Source organism: Sorex fumeus, unplaced genomic scaffold (genome assembly GCF_029834395.1).
Source record: "Sorex fumeus unplaced genomic scaffold, SorFum_2.1 ptg000063l, whole genome shotgun sequence".
In the NCBI taxonomy this organism is placed as follows: Eukaryota; Metazoa; Chordata; class Mammalia; order Eulipotyphla; family Soricidae; genus Sorex; species Sorex fumeus.
In genome coordinates, this window is record NW_026606120.1 from 74,703,765 (window position 1) to 74,721,519 (window position 17,755).

Here is a 17,755-nt window from a genome sequence, read left to right on the forward strand (position 1 = left end):
TTTGTGAAGATGTGCTGGACTTGTAAGAGATGAAAGATTTATACGATCTGAAGAGAAACCAGAGTTTGATGTGCTGGACTGGAGGCAGAGGAAATGAGTGAGAGCAAGACCATCAGGAGCTCAGCTGGGAAGCTAGTGCAGCTACTCAAAAGAGAGAGGCTGATAGTAGTTTATGACTGTCTGTAGGAAGATGATTTCTAGTAGATACATGCATTCATAGTAATATAGGATAAAAGAGCAGAGGCATATTTATTCAGAATTTTTTGCCATAAAAAGAAGTCACTGTCACTGTCCTCTGGTTGTTCATCGATTTGCTCGAGTGGGCCCAGTAACATAGTGAGACTTGTTGTTACTGTGTTTGGCATATCAAATATGTCATGGGTAGCATGCCTGGCTTTGCCATGCGGGTGAGATACTCTTGGTAGCTTGCTGGACTCTCTGAGAGGAGTGGAGGAATCGAACTTGAGTTGGCCAGGTCGGCCGCATTCAAGGCAAACGCCCTACCCACTGTGCTATCACTCCAACCCATAAAAAGAAGATTGCTGGAAAAAAATGAAACTTGTTATTGATTCTTTAGCATCTGTAGTGTGTAATATATGCTGTGTCTATCTCTTCAACCATTTTATTATACCTTAAACTGTACATGCTTGAGAATATTTTAAATAATTTTATATATATGGAGAGAAGGTTAGCACTCCCCTTGACAAGGATATATATATATATATATATATATATATATATATATATATATTGTTTGGGGGCTACATCCAGCAGTGCTAAGGGCTTATTCCTGGCTCTGTGCTTAGGGATCACTCCTAGCGGTATGACCACATGTAGTGTCAGGGATCAAACTGGGGTCAGTCACTTGCAAGACAAGTGTCTTAATACTGTAGTATTTCTCCTGCTCCTAGATGAAATCTAATTATACATTTTTCTGAAGTGTGTGTGTGTATTCAAGACAGTGTTTTGATAAATAGCTACTATGATGGACTCATTTATAAATGAGAGAATTAAAGCAGTGAATGTAGAGAGAGGTACCTAAGACTGATTAGTGACAATAACAGATGTGCATGGAACTAGTCCCAGGCTCCATAGTAGATCCATGTATTATAGTTGTATCATGTGTCTTGATGGTATTGTTGCAGATTTATTTCTAGGCTTCTCCTTTCTATATTTGTGGGTAACATTTTCCTAATCTGCACATTATTTATGATTTGGTGTTTAGTTTGGAACAATTAGATTTTTCCTTATCAATTTTTCCTTTCTTTTGGTGAAAAATAATTATATTTTTCAATTTTCCAGTTTCAAAGGATGACTCTCCCCCTTTTTAAAGATCATATTGAGATTGCTTTGCCTTTTCTATATCTTGTTACAGTGAAGATTAGTGGAAAGGACTTTGGGTTGGGGGTAAGATTACCTGCCCTGTTATTAACCTAGTGGGTGATCTTCATTGTACTGGTCTCAATTTTCTTATCATTTAAGCGGGGCTAAAACCAATCTTCCCCATAATTAATAGGTCTGTTGTGGGGTGGAAGTGAGCTAATGCACACCAATGTGCTTTGTAGTTCATATACAGGCCACATACACAAGTTAAGCAATATGCATGTAATATATACGTTTGTGAGCATCAACCTCTGTACACATGAGGGCAAAAGAGATAGATGATTATAAGCACCCCCATGTCCACCTTCAGTTATTATCCCACCATACAGGAGAGAGAGAAAACCAATGAAGTTATGTTAGGAGCCACAGGGCTAGATTAAATCCTGGCCTAAAAGGTATATCTTGGTGTCCATGTGGCTTAATAAAGAACCTTCATAGGTTCCAGTACTACAAAACAGAATCCATGCAAAGGTCCTTCCAAATTTATGATGATAAATGTTTTTCTTACTATCTCTAAGATGATATTTCTTCCACCTGCAGCTGAGCTCTGTAGGCCTCAATTCCTATCACAGCTGAGTTCAATGTTTGCCCGTGAATGGAGGAGTTGCCGTGGGGCTAAATGAGATGATCCATGTCTTCCACATAAAAGTGCTTAAGAGTGCTCTTATTAAATGTGTGTTAGTATTGTAAATTAATGCCAAATCATTAAAATTTGATTAAAATTAAGTATATTTTGGGATGGACATTTGTAACATTCTAAGAAAGTTACCAAAACATTCTGTTATACTGGGTTATAATAATTGGAGTTTAGTGTACAGTGAAATGGTCTTATATCTCTTCTCCTAGACAGTTTGAATTTCTTTCACTTATTTCTTTAGCATAGATAAAAGCAGTCTCAAATGACTTTGGTAGACCTCAGTCCTTTGGCTTGTCCATCTCTCTGTGTTCTTTGCTTCTCCCATACACTTGACTCTTTCCCCTCCCCTTGATTCTCTTCTTCTTTCCCCAGAATTAGAGAGGTACAGGAGAGTTGCAAAAATTGGCCAGAGAAAAGATCATTCCATCTAGTTGCCCATTTTCTTTAATATTAACACATCCATTAGGAAATACATTCTTGCAAAATGTATATTGGCTAAAAGAAATAAAAAGGTGCAAAGTGTGGAGTCAGACAGACTTGGGTATGATTCTTGGCTCTGACATCAACTATCCAAGTGATGAATATAAATAATGAATGCCTTCTGTCTCTGGTTCCTCATGTGGTAAGCGAGTGGGTGTGCAGAAAATGCACACTGAGAGCCCTGAACACTTGAGGCATTGGAAACTCTCAGTGTTGCTATTGTAGCTATGAAAAAAATTGAGATACAGAAGGTTATTAAGTGCATTGGCATCTTTAAATTGAACTTGAAGTAGAGATATTATCTTGAGTTACTGATATGGGCTTGACATGTCACAAATATCTTTAAGAGGTGGGAGAGGGAAGCAAAAGAATCACTTGGCATTGGGGAAGAAAATGTGATGAAGGGTGAGTTAGCAGTCAAGAAACAGTTTTGAAGGGGGCACAAGGACTTAACCCAAGGAATCTGGGAGGTTTGAAAACTGTATATAAACAAGGCAACAGATTCTTTCCCACGACCGACCGCCAGGAAACAAGAGTTTTACCAATACCTTGATTTTAGCCCAGCAAAACCTATGTCAGACTTAATAACTATTAAACTATAGCACCATAAATTTGCCTTGCTTTGAGTCACAAAGTTCGTGTTAATTTGTTATAATGGCAGTGTGAATTAATATAGCAAGAATGTATATGTGTTGGGCTGGAGAGATAGCACAGAGGCAGGGCGTTTGCCTTGTGTGCAGCCAGTCCGGCCAAGCTGGGTTTTATTCCTCTGCCCCTCTCGGAGAGCTCGGCAAGCTACCGAGAGTATCTCGCCCACATGGCAAAGCCTGGCAAGCTACCCATGACGTATTCAATATGCCAAACACAGTAACAACAAGTCTCAAAATGGAGACGTTACTGGGCCCGCTTGAGCAAATTGATAAACAATGGGAGGACAGTGTTTGTGTTTTTGTTTGTATATGTGCAATATACAAACAGGAACTCTAGTGATTGACTTTTGCTAAGGGTTAAATTATAGTAAGTGTTGTTGGTGAAAATATTGTCTGGTTCAGTCTCTGTGGAAACAATATGGAGATCAAGCAGTTTGGGTCTTGGCATCTATCCCAAGAATACAAAAATGCTCATTTGAAAAGATGTATGCACATTTATTGCAGCATTAGACATAATAGAATATGGAAATAAGCCAAATGTCCAATGACAGATAAATGGATTAACAAGTTGTGGTAGATATACACACAATGAAATACTACACAACTGGAATAAAAATTGAAACCCTGCTCTTTGCAACTGAATGAAGGGTATCATGTTATGCGAAATAAGTCAGAAGTAAAAGAAAAACATACCAGAGGATTTCATACATTGTGGTGTATAGACAATGTCAAATGATTAACTAACTCTTGTCTTTGGTTGCAAAACTGAGGTTACCAAGCAGCAGAGGAAACTAGAGTGGGTGGAAGGAGTAGATGGATTAGAAGTGACATAAAGACAATTGGTGTAGGATCTTGAGTACATTAGTGGTGGTGTGGTGTAGGAAATTTGTACATCAAAATGATAAATATGTGCATCAAAATGACTAATTTTGATCCTGTTACATAATCTGATATTGCAAAGAAAGCTAAATGATGTGTTTGCAGATGAAAGGTAAAATTCAGGGAATAGAACATTTTTATATATAATTTATAAAATATTTGCAGTGCACATATGCAATGTTAAATCTTGAAATATTAGAATACCAATAAGGATGGTGGCACTGACTCCAAACTGTACATCAGTTAAATTGTACAACATTTAATTAATTTTAGCACAGCAGGTAGGGCATTTGCCTTGCACGTGGCCAACCTGGTCGGCCCAGGTTAGATTCCTTCACCCCTCTCGGAGAGCCCAGCAAGCTACCGAGAGCATCTCGCCCGCACGGCAATGCCTGGCAAGCTACCCATGATGTATTTGATATGCCAAACACAGTAACAACAAATCTCACAATGGAGACGTTACTGGACCTGCTCGAGCAAATCAATGAACAACGGGAGGACAGTGCTACTTTGAGGAAATTTGGGGGCCATGCCTGATGATATGTAGGGTCGACTCTCAGCTCTGTGCTTAGGGAGAACTTCCAGTGGTGCTCATGGAACCACATGTAGTTCTGTGTCTACAACCAGGGTCAGCTGCAAGCAAGGCAAGTACCTTCACCCGTGTATTATCTCTCTGATCTTCTAGCCAGACTTTTAACTTGGAAATTAAGATATTTACTGTACTACACAAAAATGATAGCATTGAAATCTCATGGAGTCAAACATTTCTCAAATTACTCTAACGGAGAAGCAGAAAATTGCATAAAATCTGCACCTGTGCATTCATTGCAGCACTGTTCACAATAGCCAGAATCTGGAAACAAACTGAGTGCCCAAGAACAGATGACTGGTTAAAGAAACTTAGTACATCTATGCAATGGAATACTATGTAGCTGTTAAGTAAGATGAAGTCATGAAATTTGCCTATAAGTGGATGGTCATAGATAGTATCATGCTAAGTGAAATGAGTCAGAAAAAGAGGGACAGACATAGAATGACTGCACTCATTTGTAGAATATAAAATATCATGAGACTAACACTCAAGGACAGTAGAGACAAGGGTCAGGAAGATTGCTCCATAGTTGAAAGCCTGCCTATGAGCCAGGGGAGAAGGCAGATGGGATAGAGAAGGGATCACAAAGTCAGTGATGGTTGGAGGGATTGCTCGGGATGGGAGATCTGTGTTGAAAGTAGATAAAGAACCAAACATGATGGCCTCTCAGTATCTGTATTGCAAACCATAATACTCATAAGTAGAGAGAGACAGAGAGAAATTGCCATAGAGGCAGGGGAAGAGGTTGGATGGGGGGTGGGGGGTGCAGGGATACTGGGGACATCGGTGGTGGAAAATGTACAGTGTGGTGGAGGGATGTATGTTTGATCATTGGATGACTGAAACTCAATCATGAAAGTTTTGTAACTGTAGCTCATGGTGATTCAATTAAAAAAAATCAAGGCTTTTCCTGAAGATCAGGTCACACAGTTTGCAAATGGATAGTCCATGCTTGTCTCCCTGCTCTGTGGGTCCTTAGACAGAGCTGCCTCAACCATGGGTTTCTCCATTGCTAATTGCTGTTTACAACAAACACTTCATATCATTAGTGGCAAAAGATGGTGCTCTAAGTGGGACATTGGACGTGATGCCAACAAATGGGTCCCTCTGGATGGTCTGCTCTGTTTGGGCGAGTTCCAGATGAGAACTTATCACTTATTTCTTCTTATTCTCTTTCTTTCAGTGTCTCCCTGAATTTATGGACATGCTGCTTCAGCTTTTACTCTAAGCTTAATATCTTTTATTTCACTTCTGATCAATACCCCCTAACAATTTGTCACCTTTATTGAAAGGTGGGAATAGATGTTTGGTATAAAATGTTATCATCCTTTTCTCTGTTAGTTTGAGGGGTGAGGGGAGCAGGGCTCAGAAGCAGAAAATGCCCTACAGCACCCCACAATGTCTGAGAAGCCACACACCACTTGTTTAAAACACAAATATCTCACAGTCACTTTTTTTTTTTGGATCCTGGGCTCAATTTTACTATGAATAAGATTAAAAATGAGATCTCCAAGGGACTTTTAGGCAACAACTTGCAGTAATCTAACTCTTGAGGGCTTGTTGAATAAGCAAGATTGCAAATGTGCATATTGAACATGGAGAGAAGATCGCCTTCTGTAGCTCTAAAGCTCTCACCAGCAAAACACCTTCTTTGCTGTCCCGAACATTATGATGGGGATGATTTTGGGGGTGAATGGGGGAGACAAAAGAAATTAAGGATTTTGATTTTGGGGGCATGGGGATTGGGTGGGAGAGGAGACCCTTCTAAGAGCTTCTAAGAGCTCAGGGGGACTGGGGGTCACTACCAGGATATTCAGCCCTGCTATGCAGGTTTGATGTTTCATCACTCAGACTGATTAGTGCTCAGAGATCACCAGGGCTACACCTAATGATGTTCTGGGAGGGGTTGTCTAGGTGCCATGCAGTACCAGTTATTGAATTTGGGGCCTCATGTGTGCCAAAGCTGTATGTCAGTCCTCTAATTGATCCCTAGCATTGAAAATTCATGTTTTAAGGAAGGAAGCCCAAAGTGGGATGGTCAGGATTGGAGTGAAAGTACAGCGGGTAGCATGCTACTGACTCTGGTTTGATGCCTGGCATTCCACATGGCCCCCAGAGCATTGCCAGGAGTAATTCCTGAGTGCAGAGCCAGGAATAACCCCTGAGAATCGCCAGGTGTGACCCCAAAAGCAAAAAACACTCCCCAAAACAGAAAACCAGAGAAGAAATACCCCGAAGTGTGAAGGTTGACAAGCTGTGGGGCAATTCTTTACAACAGAGCTTCATAGAATTCTGAAAAATGAAGAGTTAGACTATGAGGAAACTATTTTACCCCATTCCTATCAAAACACCTCAAATTCTACACATTTTCTGTCAAAAACTAAAATTCAAAACTGGGGTCACCAAGCTAGCACAGCAGGTAATGTGCTTTCTTGTTCATAACTGACCCCCTGTTTAATCCCTGCCACCATACATGGCCTCCTGAGCACCGCTAGGAGTAATCCCTGAATGGAGAGCCAGGAGTCAGCCCCTAGTTCCATAGGGCGTGACCCAACTCCCACCTCCAATAAAATAAAATAAATTAGAAATGAAAGATTCCATCCTAGTGCAGTGCTTTCATTGGTTGCCAGGAGGACCCTGTCTGACTTGTCATTGCCAGCCCAAGAGAAGCATGTCAGCAGCTCTCAGGTGACTGTTTTGTGGGCTGCGTGTAAGACTCTTGCAACAGCAGGATGAGATCATACTCATGACGGCGCTGGGCGCCAGGCACGCTCTGAGAGCTTTAATCAATGTCATCATCAAAGCCCTCTGAGGTAGATGCTATTCCTAGCCCCATTTAAAGGATGAGGAAGTGAGACAGAGGGTTAAGGAACTCACTCAAGAGCTTGCACTAGGTAGCAGGACTAGGAATCAGACCCAGCAGGCCCAGTTTCAAGGACCCTATCCCTCCTTGGCACCTACTCCTGCTTCCTGACTAGAGGTGGCTCCAGTTAACTTCCTTCCTTTCCAGTACCTTAGTAGAGGCCAGGTCCTTCCTTCCTTCCCTTTTTAGAGTACTCCTAAGTGGACTGTGACTGATTTGCCCTTCACTGTAAGTCTTCTCTCTGCAGCCACAGAGGCAGCTGGGGAGAGGGCACCGTCCCCTCTTTGACGGTAACAGTGAGGGAAGAAAGTACAGCCATTTTATTTTCTATTGGGTCTGTGGAAATGAGCTGACAAACCTGAATTCCCCACTGAGTGGCTAAGAGAAGCTGACGAGAGGCAATTCTGTGTAACCTGCTACATGCACTGAGAGGAATTCAGCCTCAAGTATGACTCCTTTTACATATTTTGGACCAGTAAAGTTGCTTTCCAAGAGCCATTAGATCAAGTGGGTAGCATAATACTCCTCAGGGCAACTTTCCAGCACCTGATAGACCCACTGGCCCACCATAAAAAGTCATGATATTGGATATTTGGAGCCCTGACTTAGAAGAAAGTCCTTTTTGACTATTTTGTCATTTAGAGAGAGATACAAATAAGGGAGTTGAAAACCTGCTCTTTTTAATGAAATTGTAAGAGAAACTGTGGTCTCAGATAGTTTTTGTGGGTATGCCAGTATGCTAACCTTGATTTTTGTACTGTAGTGTGAGAAAGGAGAAGAAGGATAAGAAGAAGGGGAAGGAGGAGGAGGAAAAGGAGGAAAAGGAAGAGAAGGAGTAGGAGGAAGAGGAGAAGGAAGAGGAGAAATAGGAGAAGGAGGAAGAGAAGGAAGAGGAGGAGGAGGAGGAAGAAGAGGAGGAGGAGGGGGAGGAAAGATGAGTGGAGGACCAAGAAAAACATGTTGAGTAATGTTACTATGCCATAATTGGAGTGTTTAAAATATTGGCATTTTATGTGCATGTAAGTGGTGGCCTGTGATGGTTGAAAGGCATCACCTAAGAAAACCCTCCAAATATAGTACTCAGTCCCCAAAATGATAATTAACCTATATCTCTTTTTTTGTTTCCAAGTAGGGCTGTTCCCATTTGACCTGGTGTGTGGGTTGTTCCTGTGAAGACTGTGAATCATGCATGAACTCACATTGGCCAGTAATTTTCAGCCAGCCGATAGCCAAAGGATTTGCTTTGTACAGGAGACAGAGTCAGAGTGCATCCAGGCCTGCTGGCACCGGAACTCCCTATGACACAGTGACAGTGTGTTGGCTGCTTTGGCCTAGAGACTCTTCATAGGGATGGAGCTATTCTCTCTTCTTAATGAAGACTTTCCTTTCCTCATGAATATTATTTTAATCTCATTGTCCTTTCCTGTCATTTAGAGTGTTTTTTTAGAATGCATTGTATTCAAAACTTTAATTTAAACCATTAATAATGGCTGGAGCGATAGCACAGCGGGTAGGGCGTTAGCCTTACAAGCGGCCAACATGGCCGACCCGAGTTCGATTCCTCTGCCCCTCTCGGAGAGCCCGGCAAGCTACCGAGAGTATTCGATATGCCAGACACAGTAACAACAAAGTCTCCAATGGAGACGTTACTGGGCCCGCTCGAGCAAATCGACGATCAACGGGAGGGCCTTTACCTTTTACCTTTTATTAATAATGACTACACATGACCATTAGCATCTAGAGAAATTAAGGATATTATTGACAGCATCTAAATTGTGTTGAGAAGACATCAGAGAGAGGGGGTGTTGAAGGATGTTTTTTCCTCAATTGCTGTTTATAGTTGCAGACAATACATTCTACAGGTCTGCTCTCCAATATGGTGCCTCTAATATTGCTCATAAAACTCATACAGGTTCCATGAATGGTTTCCCACCAGAAACAGAGACAAATGGATAAAGGTGCTTTGAAGAGTTCAAAGAGAATCTATTGTTATTGAGAATTATTTTTTTCTTTCTTAGAGACTGATGAAGGTATCTACTGCTATTTTGACTTTCCTAAGGAAATTAAAATTCTTACAATTAAACTTTGCTATGGACCACTGGATGAGTTATGTTTTTCTGTTAGTTTTCTTGTCTGTAAAATAGGAATATAAATAATAGCTATATCAGGTGATTTTTGTGTGGATTAAGAAACTTATTAAATGAGATACTTGCTAATGAATTGACTAATTCAGTCTTATAAGTGGATGGATAGATACATAAAGAAGAAATTCTTTGCAAAGATGGTCATCTAGCTAGCTGGTGGCAGAATCTCAGAGAGACTTGAAAGACTTTTAGCCATCCAGAACTTCTAATTAAATAGAACTTATCAATTTAAAAGCAGTGGACTTTTAGTTTATTAAAGTATCATTGGTTTTTAATGTCATGTAGGCTTCAGATGACTGCCTTCCAACATCCTGATGGATCTATCACATCTTCCAGAAGGGCAATGGAGAAGATTATTCATGACTTCTACTCAGATCTCTTTAATAGCCACATCCACCTACCCACATACCAAATTCCGCAGGATGGATATGTTATTCCCAACGTACTCCCTTCCAAAATCCGACACGCAATCTCATTGGTAAAGAAACAAAGAGCACCTGGCCCAGACAAGGTCAGACCTGAACACCTGAAGAATCTGCCGTCAGTACTCATCAATACATTGGCTCAGCTCTTCACACGCTACTTGTCTGAATGCAAGGTTCCGTCCCAGTGGAAAACCAACAGGACTTTACTACTATACAAGAAGGGAGACATCCACGACATTGGCAACTATTGCTCAATCTGCCTATTGTCTGTCATCTACAAGCTGTTCATTCGACTCATCCAGAATAAGATTGGCGGAACACTAGATGAAGGACAACCATGCAAGCAAGCTGGGTTCTGAAAAGGATTCAGCACCATTGACCATATCCACATGATAACCAAGCTCATTGAGGTTTCTTGGGAGATCAAGATGCTGCTCTGTCTAAAGTTCATTGATTTAAAGAAGGCCTTTGATTCTGTTGAGACAGAAGCAGTCATTGAAGCCCTAGCTGATCAGGGCATTCAAACTCAAGACATCAGGATCCTCCATGAGCTGTATTACGGATTCACTACCAGGATCTCACCATTCTACAAAGAAGTGATCATCCATGTCAAGAGAGGGGTTCGGCAGGGTGATACTATTTCACCAAAACTCTTCAGTGCCACCCTTGAGAACGTCATGCAACAACTGGAATGGGAAGGAATGGGAGTGAAGATAGACAGTTGGCCACTACACCACCTCCACTTTGCTGATGACATCGTTCTAATAACACCAAACATCAGCCAAGTGACACAAATGCTGGCTGACTTCGACTGTGAGTGTAGAAAGGTTGGATTACAACTGAATCTCACAAAGGCGATGTTCATGAGAAACAGTCTTTTTCCTGACATTCCATTCACTCTCAATGGAACGACCATCTCTGAATGCAACAGTTATGTGTACCTAGGTCAAGAAGTCAACATGACGAATGACCTGGCACCTGAGTTGCACAGGAGGAAGAGAGCAGCTTGGAACGCCTTCAAGAGCGTCGAAGAAATAGCTAAGAGGACGAAGAACCTCCAGCTCCGAGCACATCTCTTCGATTCCACTGTTCTTCCTGCATTAACATACGCCTCAGAGACCTGGGCCCTATGAAAACAGGATGAGAACGCTATTCGGGTCTCTCAAAGAGGAATCGAAAGAGCTATGCTTACAGTATCATGCTTCACTCAAATGAGAGAAAGAATATGGAGTTCCGACCGCTGTCAACGTTCAAGAATCAGGGACGCTGTCTCGTTTGTCAAGGCATCGAAAATCAGATGGGCTGGACACATAATGAGATTTGCATACAGCTGCTGGACTAGAGCAGTTACCAACTGGATTGCACGGGAAGTCAAAAGATCACGTGGCCACCCACCTAGGAGATGGTCAGACTTTTTCGTCAAGACCCTGAGTGATTGGTTTGAGGCTCTTCGTGTTCCTAGAACGAGCAGATGCCACTGGGCTATGCTAGCACGCAACAGGGATGAATGGAGACGTTACTGGCGCCCACTCAAGCAAATCGATGAGTAAGGGGATATCAAGTGATCAAGTGATCAAGTAGGCTTCTATAGATGTAGCAATTTATATATCAACCTCTGTTTATATGATATTCTGTTTATCAACAAAAATCTGGTTTCCATCAACAATCATACAGTTGACCCTTTTTATATTATATAAAGAGTTATTATATAAAGAGTTCTTTTGCTCGAGCGGGCCCAGTAACGTCTCCATTGGAGACTTTGTTGTTACTGTGTCTGGCATATCGAATACTCTCGGTAGCTTGCCGGGCTCTCCGAGAGGGGCGGAGGAATCAAACTCGGGTCGGCCGTGTTGGCCGCTTGTAAGGCGAACGCCCTACCCGCTGTGCTATCGCTATATAATTTAAATAGTAATCCCTTTTCTGATATATAAATTGCATGTATTGTTCTCATATAATAGGTTGCCTTTTCATTTTTATGATGGTTTATTTCACTTTGCAGAAGTTTTTTTTTATTAAAAAGTTTCTAATTGTTTTTGGCTTGGGGGCAACACTGGCAGAGCTCACAGCTTACTCCTGGCCATGCACTCAGAGCTCACTCCTGGTGGACTTGGAGGACCATGTGGGATGCCAGAGATCAAACTCAGGATGTTCACATGCAAGGCAAATACTTTACTCACTATAGTATCTGTCCTGTCTCAGTGGAGTTTTAAAATTTGAGCCAATCCTTTGTACTTTTGCTTCCCAGGAGTTAGTTGGAGACTATCCACAAAGATACCTAGGGCTATAATAGAAAAGCTTGATGTTTGTGTTTTATTCCATATATTTTAAGATTTCAGGCCTTTTATTTCAGGGCTGAAGTGATAGCACTGCTGCCAGGGTGTTTGCCTTGCACACAGCCTACCTGGATTCTATTCCTCCATCCTTCTCGGAAAGACTGGCACGCTACTGAGAGTATACTGTCTGCATGACAGAGCCTGGCAAGCTCCCCTTGGTATATTCAATATGCCAAAAACAGTAACAACAAGTCTCACAGTGGAGATATTACTGGTGCCCACTCGAGCAAATCAATGAACAACGGGAGGACAGTGCTACAGTGCATATTTCAGGCCTTATATTCAAAGCCTATCATTCATTTTGAGCAAATATTTGTATATGGTGGATAATAGTGAACATAGTGAATGTGAAACTTTTATTCCTTTACATGTGGCTACCCAGTTGTCTAAATGCCATTTATTGAAGATATTTTTTTCTTACAGCATTTTATACTCTTATCATCCTTTGTCATATATTAGATGTCCATTTGTTTATGTTTATTTCTGAGCCACCAATCTGTATGTACTCTTTTCAATTTGAATATTGTGCTGTTTTGATAACTATTACTTTTTTATTATAATTTGAAAGGGGAGTGTAATACCTCCCATTTTATTTTTTCTTCCAGATTGGTTTGGAGATTTCCAGTTCCACTGTTTCTTTGAACTCATCAAACATTCTCACCATTTCATCTCAGAATTCTTTATCAGAAAGATTGTGTGTGTGGATATTCCTTGTTGAGACTTCAGGGCTCTTTTTTTTCATCCACTCCTCATGGTGGGGATCTGTGCTGTTTTTCCATGATGCTGTGGTAGTTTTCAGGTGGATTCTTCTCATTCACTATCAGTGTCCTGCTCTCACTGCCAGGGAGGACTCTGGATGAGCTTGGTAGATGGTGGTCTCCTTTTACCCCTTCAAGAATATTACCTTCGCCTTTGGTGCTCCTGTGTGGTTTGTGTGGGGACTGCAGAGCTGACTCAGGAGACGTGTTCTTTTAGATTGAGGTTGTAAAGATTCTTGTATTTACAGCTATCTTGTTGAATCTGGGGGGTATTTTAATATTGATTGGGATAGGCTAGTAGACTATTGAACTAATGTGGTTGGGGTAGTCAGGAAGCCCTCATAAGAGTTTGATAATAGAAGGCTGAGATATGGGTCCAATGCACTATGAACTCTCCCTCCTGTCCCCCCCAAACCCCCCACCGGTGTACCTGTGTGGGGAGAGGCCATGCATTGGACACCATTCAAGTGCAGATCCTGAATTACAGTTTGAGTCCCACTTCCAGTGCACTTCTAAACACACAGATGTCCCCTCTTTCCTAGGCACTCATTTGGGCACCTGTGGCTGGAGAGGGGCCTTCCTGTTCACTGTCACTGCTTGTCGCCCCCTCGTTTTGGAGCTTTCCAGATTGGTTTGATACATCTTATAGCTTTTCATTTAGCGCACAGACTTCACCTAAGAATTTGGTCAAAATTTGAAGTGCTATGTCTCAATCTGGAGAAATGAACAGAGGTGACATGGGATGTGGATGAAGAATCTGAATCTTCCACATGCCCCAGGGAATTTGGATATAGAAGACTTGGATCAACTAAAGAAAACCTAGTTGAAGCTAATGAAAGAGATTGTCATTAACCTAACTCTTGACCTAAAATAAACTGTTTTCTAAGGAAAAATTAATGATGATGTTGATCCTCTTGGATGAAGATGGGAAAGTCATGGGCCAGGCAGAGTGGACTGGTGAGGCAGTGAGAGCTAAGAGGCAAAGGGGAAAAAAGAAATGCAACTCTTCTATTCTTCATGTTTCTTTTTCATGCATACTCTCTCAACATGACAACCAGTCTCTAGGGAACTATACCTCCAAATTCCCCATTTAGAATGTAATTTTGGAACACTACATGTGTTTGAATGTTTCTTTTCCTCCTGAGACTCTGGCAAATGGAAAACCATCTAGCTCCATAGAGATGATGCTCTGAATGAATGTGTCTCAAGAGGACTTTATAGACTTTTGGAGAAAGACTGCTGCATTCACCACCTCCTTAGAGAACAGGAACTTGTAGACCCTCTGGTTTCAAGTATCTATCATTTAGCCTAGTGGCTAACAGTGTAAATTTGGGCATCAAAAAGATTTGGGTCTGAAACCTGACTCTACTGTTTTTTTTTATTTTTAGGTTTTTATAGTTTTGATCCACATAATAATCTTAATAATTATGATAATTAAGATTATCATAATAATCTTATTTTGTTTTACTCATTTTTATTGAGATTCTATGGTTTACAATGCTATTAATAATGGTTTCTCATGCACTTCTTGTAACAATCTCTGCTGCATTTTAGGGAGAGACAGGTCCTCAGCCTGAGACCCAGTTCCATCTTACAAAGAGAGGTGTAACAAGAGATGCCTATGGCTTGGGGCTGAGGACTAGAGTCCATTGTGCTGTCAAAGGGTCAGTATAGCCTTGGTGCACAGTAAATAGAAAATGTTCAGCATGCTACAGCTGTTATGTGTAGTTGTTGGCATTATTAGTTCTCTACAATATCTTCCTTACTTCCAAAATACACACTGGTGTTACATTTACACTACCCTACATTTACGCGCATTTTAACTATTCACATTTATAGAATATGTGCTAATTTTCAGGCATTCTTAGCAGTGCTTAAACATTTTTTGTTTGTTTAATTATTTCAATGATTTGATGGTAGGCTACTCTTCCCATTTCACAGATGGGTAAAATGAGGCCAAGAAAGATTTGATAACCAGCTTGAGATGGCACCGGGAAGCAGAGCTGGTATCTGAATTCTGTTTCCTGATTCATAGATGGCTTTTGAAATGTGAAATCTCATTAAAATTATATTTTAATGAAAGCCCCCTATGTTTCTTCATCAATTCCTAGCCTGCCCTAGCTGCAGGGTTATTTAATACAGGAGAGAGTGAAACAGTGTAAAATAATATGTTCAACTCCCTCCTGTAGCTGTACAAAAAATACTGATTAAATTTCTTGGTGAAATTTCAGACTTAGGGAAGTTAAAAGATTTGACCCTTCACTTAGGATGTCTAGTAGATAGTTTCATATTTACCTATATAGAAAAGACATTTAAAACTCTGTAATCCCTTGAGAGGTCAAACTCCCTCCTTATCCTCATGCTTGCAACTTATCTTTATTGTGGAAAGCACTGGAACACTGAGTAGGAGGAAGAGGTCCTATTTCTGGAATAAATTACGAAGGTTGTTACTGCATCAGCCCATGAGTAGTCTGAGTCCCCCGAATGTTGGAATCCGACTACAGCATTGACTGTGCAGTTCTCACTTCTCTTTGCTTGGTTTCCCAGTTCATGTAGATGTAGGATTCTCTGAAGATCAGAAATAAAAGAAGGTAGGAAAAGACAATTTGACTGGTCTTTAATTCTGGGAACAAAATCTCGTTCTGCCTAGTATTTTTCAGTTTCCAAGACCCTTTCTCTACTATTATCCCATTCACCCATTCCTGTTGAGTGCTTACACTTACATCATCATGTTTCTTTCACTCACCATCACTTGCAGAAACTATGTTGAGCCAGTCTTGGAGTTACTCCATCTAATCCCAGATTCTTTCCAGGTTAGCATCTCTCTGTCTGGGAAAGACTTTTACCAGGAAACTAGATGCATCTCAGCGCTGATCAGAGCTGTCTGGGCGGTCATGTAAGAGAGAAACTATTGATAGAAAAGAGCTCCTTCAGGGAGTTCTGCATTCCACTTGCTGGGTGTAAGTTACTACTTATCTGGAGGAAGTGGATTGCTGAGCTGAGTTAAACAATTAACTTAGCTTTGGTCTTTGATGTGGGCATTAGCCCTCAGCTGATACCTGAAACATACCCTAAAGTTCACGAGTGCCTATTGAGCAGGTTGTGGGCTTGATCATGGGCAAGCTTGTTCTATTTCTATCCTCCATTCTTTCACAAGCTAAACAAGATGGGAACTCCAGACTCATGACTGTGTAAGTACAACTCACGAAGAAAGAATTTTAACCTGAGACAATAATATACGATTAGGCCTAGGACTGGAGCTAAAAGAAAAGCTGATATAAAAATAACTTCTGGGCAGTGTTTTTCCATGAACAAAGTAGTTTGACATAAACAGTTTCATTTGATCTTCAGAAGAACCCTGTGAAGTAGGCATGCTCCTTCTTTAACAAATAAGGAAATTAAATTTGATTAAAGCTAAATATTTTGCCCAGTTAGTCACATTTACAAGGTAGAAAAGTTCAATCTTCAGACCTTTTGAATTTACTGTGTCTTATTTGGAATTATTTGCTAAAGGCTGGAAATGTCCAATAATTTTTGTAGAGAATGACTCAAACACCCTAATCCAGCCTGTGAGAAGTTAGGGAGTTATGAGAAGCTCTGACCATTGCTGGTGGGTAAATGATCTTCATTGAGAAGTTGGAGTTCTTCAATGGAAGCAATAGAGGTTGCCTCATACTTGCAAACCACAATGAGTAGATGATTTTGGAGGGTACAAATTGTGAATATCCTGTTCATTTCTCCCTGATGGATAGATCAGGGTTATTTTTGTTTGTTTGCTTGTTTGTTTATCAATTCCAGATAGATGAAGGAGCAGGATTATAGATAGAGAGTTTCAGCGACATGTTCTTTTCAAACCATCAGAACCAACTCCCAGTCCCTGGAGAACAGAAAGAGAAATATCACACATTTTAATGAAATCTCACAGGTCATTTCTTAAAATGCTCTGAATTAACTCCCCACAATTACTCCCAATTCTCCATGAAAATATTTGGAGAGCCCAAACGCTTTATCAAGCTTTGTAAAATAGTGTGAGCATCCTTAAAAATATCTTGGGGAAGGTGAAGTAGGTGAATATGAATAAAATAACTGAGACAACAGACTTATATTTGTGACTATCCATTCCAGAAACTAAATCGGAAAGATATTTCCTCTGTCCATGCTGCTCCCCTATAGAATTTTTTTCTATACCCCAAGAAGGAGCTTGGAAGGTTTTAGATTTTTTCACTTTTATGTTCCACAGCCAAAAACAATCCTAGAACTTGTCTGACTGGCTCTAAAGAGGAATGTAAGTAAACAAGATCTGAGTAAACAGAAGAGAAACCTGCCCATCATCTGTAGAGTCATTTAATGTAGGTCACCTTCCTGGGCACTTAAACGTCACCGCCTGTCCCTTTGATAAACATGCAATATGCTTCCAGAGAAGTGTCATTTATTATTATGTTGACAGTAGTAACTTAGGGGAGGAGCAGAATGAAAGATTTTCTATCTAGCCATGGAGACCCACTGTATTAGTAAGAAACTAAGTACCTTAAGGGACTGGGGAGTTCTTAAACCTTTCTGCAGGAACAAGTATTGGCCTCTTTCATGCATGAGGGTCATCACCTTGGGATG

The 17,755-nt window shown here is 40.8% G+C and overlaps 1 non-coding gene across 1 annotated transcript; it reads left to right on the forward strand.

The window, feature by feature from the left end:
* Nucleotides 1–665: 665 nt before the first annotated feature.
* Nucleotides 666–788, forward strand: LOC130036374 (U6atac minor spliceosomal RNA). Its single transcript, XR_008794405.1, has one exon. It is a non-coding gene; the product is annotated as a U6atac minor spliceosomal RNA (small nuclear RNA).
* Nucleotides 789–17,755: the final 16,967 nt, after the last annotated feature.